This window comes from Myotis davidii, unplaced genomic scaffold, assembly GCF_000327345.1.
Source record: "Myotis davidii unplaced genomic scaffold, ASM32734v1 scaffold62, whole genome shotgun sequence".
Taxonomy (NCBI): domain Eukaryota; kingdom Metazoa; phylum Chordata; class Mammalia; order Chiroptera; family Vespertilionidae; genus Myotis; species Myotis davidii.
The window spans coordinates 4,628,157-4,634,461 of NW_006295180.1; positions in this window are offsets into that span (position 1 = coordinate 4,628,157).

A 6,305-nucleotide genomic window follows, 5' to 3' on the forward strand; every position below is an offset into this window, starting at 1 on the left:
CCCACCCCCGGCCGGCCTGGTCGCCCCATGCAGCCTGCTGTTCAGTCATTTGGTCATCCCTCACTGCCCCCACCCCAGAGTTCTGTAGCACAGAAAGAGTATTCTATGCAGCTAAAAGAAATTATTAAAGGAAGAAGGTGGCAGAAAGTGTGAGGAAAGGCCTGATGAGAGAATGGGCCTGTGAGAATCTGGCTCTGGCTAGACTTGGTTGCTCCCCTGAGCTCCCTGGTGTTGGGATTTTCTGGTTTTAGCAACAACAATGAGTATACCATGAGGGCATGGCCAGCAAAATCCTTTAAGAAACCCTTTACACACACACACACACACACAGCAAATAACAGCCAGGCCTGAGGTAACTGCAAATACCAATGAGAAAGTAGAGAGCCCATGCTCATGCCAGCAGAGCCATGAGAGCTGCAGAGAGGCCAGCATGAGCAGCCTTCTTCTGCCTTCCTGCAGGAATCAGTGGTGTGGGAGCAGCGAGTTCCACTTCCCCAGACTAACTGTGCTCCTCCTTTTCAGTGAGTTCACCTAGGTAGCTTGATGAGGGCCACGGTGGGGGTATTTACACCACAGAAATTAGCAAAGACTATACATCAGGGCAGTTTGGTTTGGTTTCATTTTCAGAAAGCTGGTAGTCAAACATTTCCCAATGCACTACTGGGGATGTAAAGGAGCTGGCTCAGAAAAATGGAAAAACTGTAAAACTTATTTTTGCATTCCTTACTCTTCCCCTTTATACTATGGCAGGAAGCTGACAGTTGGACATGGTCTGTTATGGTTAATCTAAAGAAAGGAAAAAAAAAAAAAAGCCAGACTGAACTGTTGCCTCACAGAGGCCAAAAAGCATTGACTGTCAGAACTTGAAAATTTTGTTATTTTTTTCCCCATTAAATTCAAGTTCAACTCAGGTCCAAAAGAGCCGTCAGACTATGTATTTACATATGCCATCTGTTTGTAATAAATGTCCTGAAAAGGAAGATGCAGTAAAGTGGAGTAAGTCATATGCTCTTTTTCTCACCTTTTAAAAAATATTATTATTCTGACATATTTTACAGAATATGAAGACTCTATCTACTGAGAATTAATACCTTACCTCCTTATACCTAAACTAGAGGCCTGATGCACAAAATTTGTGCAAGAGTAGACCTTCCTTCCCCCAGCTGCAGGCACCAGCTTCCCTCTGGCACTCAGGAATTGGGCTTCCCTCTAGCCACCAGCAAACACCCAGGACCTGGGCTTCCCTCACACCCCAGATTTGTCCAAAAAGTCATCCGGAAGGACATCTGGTCTAATTATCATATTATGCTTTTATTATTATAGATGGCAATTTCATCTGTTCCTCTTTCTAGATTGTTCTGTGAGAGTAAAGATGAAAAAATAGGGACTGAAATGAAGAAGAGCTCTAATCTACTTTATTAGTCTGCTCCATCTGCCATAACAGAGTGCCATAGACTAGGTGACCAAAACAACAGAAATTAATTTTCTCACAGTTTTGGAGGCTGACAGTTCAAGACCAAGGTGTCAGTAGGTTTCGTTTCTTCCAAGGCCTCTCTCCTTGCCTTGTAGATGGTCATCTTCTCACTGTGTCTTCGCATGGCCTTTCCTTGGTGTGTGTCTGTTCTAATCTCCTTTCTTATTATGAGGATACCAGTCATACTGAATTAGGGTTCACTCTAATAGTCTTATTTAACCATAATCACCTCTTTAAAGGCCTTATCTCCAAGTACAGTCACATTCTGAGATACTAGGAGTTAGGATTTCAACATCTGAACTGGAAGAGGTGTGCATGGGGACACAGTTCAGCCCATAATAGTGCATAAGCATAAGCACAATGTATCCACAAGAAAAATTTGACCTAACAACATCACTGGTTGAGCTCCCAGAGAAGTAAATTCAGGAGAGATGGAGATTTGGACACAGGAGGTTTGTGGGGAGCACTCTTGGGACCATTCACAGGCATCCAGGACACAGGATTGGGCAGAGGGAGAGGTGGGCTGCAGCACTGTTATAATAAAGGCCCTGACTAGCTGCGTGGGCTTTCTGAGGCCGGGGTGTCTGTCAGAGTTCTCTGGAATTGATGCAAAAGCCTGGGCCTTTATACCCCTGCCTGAATCAGACGTAGGATGTGGGCTGTCCGAGAGAGGAGGCATGACGTGCATTAAAAGGCTCTCCTCAGCTGAGGACCAGCTCAGGAGGAGGCTCAGTTGAGAGCTGCCAGTCACCAAGTTTTCAGGAGGTGACAAATGATTGAGATAAAGCGGTGTCTCTGCTCAGTACACTGCAGTGTCCAAAGCAGAATTTCTCCAAGTGAATGGGAGAACTTACTATTAGCTTCTTAAGAAATTTCTCACAATGTATCTTAATAGGTCAAAGGGCGACCTATTATAAACCCTCAAACATTTGGTCCAATGCTAGACAAATAGAATTACCCAGCAGGATGGTCAGTGAGTGTGACTTGGTGGGAAAAGTATGTTCTTTGGCGCCAAAGGAGATCTAGGTTCAAATCTCTGCCCCACCATTTACTGATATTTTGTGCCATCTCTGAACCTACAATTTCTCCTCTTAAAAATGAGGATAATAATACCAATTTTGTTGCACTATAGCAAGATTCAAATAAAAATATATACTTAGAGTGGCTGGTACAATGCTTGACACACCAAAAAAGGCATCTGAAAAAATTTAGTTCCCTTCGCTTTCTTTTAGCAAATAGTTCATTGGTGATCATGGAGCACAACCCAGAAATAGAGGTTTGATCTCCTGACTTGAAGAATGTTTTTTCAAATTCTGGTGCAATCAGAATCACCTATAAAGAATATTAAAATATTGATTCCTGGACATACCCCCCACTCCTCCAGTCAATCTAATTCAGAGGATCTAGGGTGAAAACCAAGAGTGCACAATTTTAGCAAACTCCATGAGGGTTTCTGATCCCCAGAAAATGTCAAGGCTCCAGCACAAGGCTGTGGATATCATCTCAGTAGGAATGCCAGAGGTCACTTCCACTCCCCCACATTGTCATTTGTTCTGTTGGTGTGGATGTGCCCATCACATCACAGAGACCTCTCCCTCTTGTATAACTTATGTCCAAAGAATCAAACCATTTCTCCTTTTTAAGAGGTAGTTTTATTGAGGTATAAATTATAACTACAAGGCAATTTAGGGCAGACAGGAATTTTATTGGGGGTGGATCCCCTGAGCTTGTCTGGGAAATGGAAAGCACACTCAGAGATGGAGTGTCCTGCAGGTGTGAGACTCACCGGGCCTGCAAACAGGCTCGTCTGGACGGAGACTTAACTTTCTCATTTAAATCAAGTAAGACTGAGCTCCCTGGATGGGACTGCTGAAGGCTTCCTGCATTTGATTATGGGTCACAAAGCCCAGCTGCATTGTAGAAATTATACTGTCAAAAAGACACTGACCAAGGTCCGGAAAGTAAACAGGAGCTGGAACACAGAAAGTGACCCCTGAGCATAGACGGGCTTTCACTTCCCCACCAGACATGTCCCTGATTTAACACGGGCCATGTGGTTTCCCAGTGTCTTCTGTGGCTTTCTGCTCCCACAGAGAGGCCTCATTTATTCTAAAATATGAAGCTTTGGGGGTTTCTTGAAAATGGTACTTTCACTCAGTAAAAATATGTCAAGATGAAAATGTTATCTGTGGGAATCCATTCGGAAAAAGGATTAATCTAAGAACATGAAAGGAACAGTCTATTTTCCCCAAATGTTCAATATCCACCAGACCTAATCACTTTCCATATGACACCCCCCCAAAAAAAATTCTTGAAGCAGCACAACAAAAATATTATAATACAATCACTGAGAAGACTCGGGTGGCTCTGTACTCATCATCTCTCAGACGAGCATCACAGTGCAGGAATTGGTGAGCTTTTTCATTCTTAGACCCATTCTGAGTTTCTTATTGATGAAGGAGGTTTCTGGCATCATTCTCCCACAATCTGCCTTCATTCTATTTTTAAAAAATATTTCTCCACATTTGGCCAGGGCCTTATAACACACACAGAGTCACTGTTACACTAGAAGGAACCGTCCTTTAAGTGCTACCTAGAGTCCCCACTCAGTCTTTACACTGGCTCATTTAGAGAAGCATCTTTGAGTAAGACATCCAATTAAACAGTAGGTTTACGTCTAGTGCTTCCTTCCTGTGCTCAGATCTCTTTCCATCTCTGTCCTGAAAGCTGCCATTCCTTAGATACACAGAATTTTATAGCTGGAAGAACGCATGAGTTAGAGTAGGACTGCAGTAAGCTGCAGTAACAAGTCAGCTCTATAATCTCAGGGGCTTAGCACAGCACAGCTTAGTTCTCACTCCTTTGACAGTCAATGTGCAGCTCTCCTCGGGGATCTGGTTTTCTGCCATCATGTGGCCCCATCATCTCAGCAGCCTTCACTTTCATCTGTGTAGATAGGGAGGAAGAGGGTATGGGACATTATAGGGAGCAGGACAGGAAAGCGTAGTAACTCACTTCCACCAGCATTCTATTGGCCCAAACAAGACTGAGAAATGTAGAGAAGCACAAAGATGCTAGTGGTGTTTACCTAAGAGAGTCCTTAGGTGCCCTTTGCTTTCAACCCCTTCAAGTTTTATTTTGTTTTAATTGAAGCAATCAAGACCCAGAGAACATAAGTTACACACAGTTAATCAGTGGCAGTTCAGTTCAGTGCTAGCCAAGAGTCCTCTCATCCATTCCTATTAATTCCAGAAATCTCAAGATACAATTGGAGCATTGTTTCTAGAACTTTCTAATCAGGATTCCAGGGTGAGGAGGGCTGTGACCACCCTGCTCTGAAACCCATGGTTCCGGTGCTGTGCGCTCAGTCTGAGAACTGGACAGATGAATGTTTTAAGGAGCAAGTGCCAGTAGCAAACCCTAATTACGGGAAAGGCTTCTTGGCTCCTAAGGGATATAAAATTACTTCTCGGAAAGTCAAGAAAAATAGAAACAGAATACCCTGTAATGCTTTATTCAGAGGCCAAAAGTCACCTTTAAGGTTGCATTTTGTGCTTGATTCTGTCAAGATAGCTGAGAGGGAGGAGACAGAATTTTATAGGGAGAGCAATTCTGAATGTCAGCCTGGTTTGCAGCTATTACATTGAAAGATTGTCCTCTTCATAGTTGAGATCAAATGTGAGAAGAAACAGACTCACAAACAATACCTAATAAAGAAAGAGGAACAGGGTGCAGCAAGGATGGTCTCCTTGGAGAGTCAGACAGCTGTCTGAAGAGCTGTGCTTCACTGGTGGAAAGCACTCCTGTGTGGAAATGTGGATAAACCTTCTCCTCACTTGTGACCATCTATATCAGTGATGGCGAACCTATGACATGCGTGTCAGAGGTAACACGTGAACTCATTTTTTTGGTTGATTTTTCTTTGTTAAATGGCATTTAAATATGTAAAATAAATATCAAAAATATACATCTTTGTTTTACTATGGTTGCAAATATCAAAAAATTTCTATAGGTGACACGGCACCAGAGTTAAGTGAGGGTTTTCAAAATGCTGACACGCCGCGCTCAAAAGGTTTGCCATCACTGATCTATATCAATGTCTAGTGAACACTTAGTTATGTACCTATTTTTTTTAAGTCTGAATTTATCATTACAAAGGTCATATATCTGGATTTTTTGCCTGGATTTTAAAATTTAAACCTGGAGATCTGGCATTGAGTAAAGGCTGCATAGTAGTCTCTTCATTTTTTGTTGTTGTTGTTGTTGTTATTGTTGATGTTGTTTTTTCTTTTATGTTTTCATTTTATTTTACTTTGCTTTTTATTTCAAAAAATATTTTAAATATAATAATGTTACAATAAACATTAATATTGCAAGAAAAAATATCCTATGTAATAAAAGGCTAATATGCAAATTGACCAAATGGCAGAATGACTGGTCGCTATGATGCACACTGACTACCAGAGGGCAGATGCTCAACACAGGAGCTTCCCCGTGGTGGCCAACGCGCTCCCACAAGGAAAGCACCACTCAGCCAGAAGCCAGGTACATGGATGGCTGGCAAGTGCAGTGGCAGTGGCAGGAGCCTCTCCGCAGCATCACTAAGCCATCAGTCAGACATCCCCCAAGGGCTCCCAGACTACGAGAGGGCATGGGCCGGGCTGAGGGACCCCCCCGCCCAGTGCACAATTTTTGTGCACTGGGCCTCTAGTTTTAAATATAATAATGTTACATGCAATAGATATTAATATTTCAAGAAAAATGATTTAAATATAATATTACATGCAATAAACATTAATATTTCAAGAAAAAACTATTTTAAATATAATAA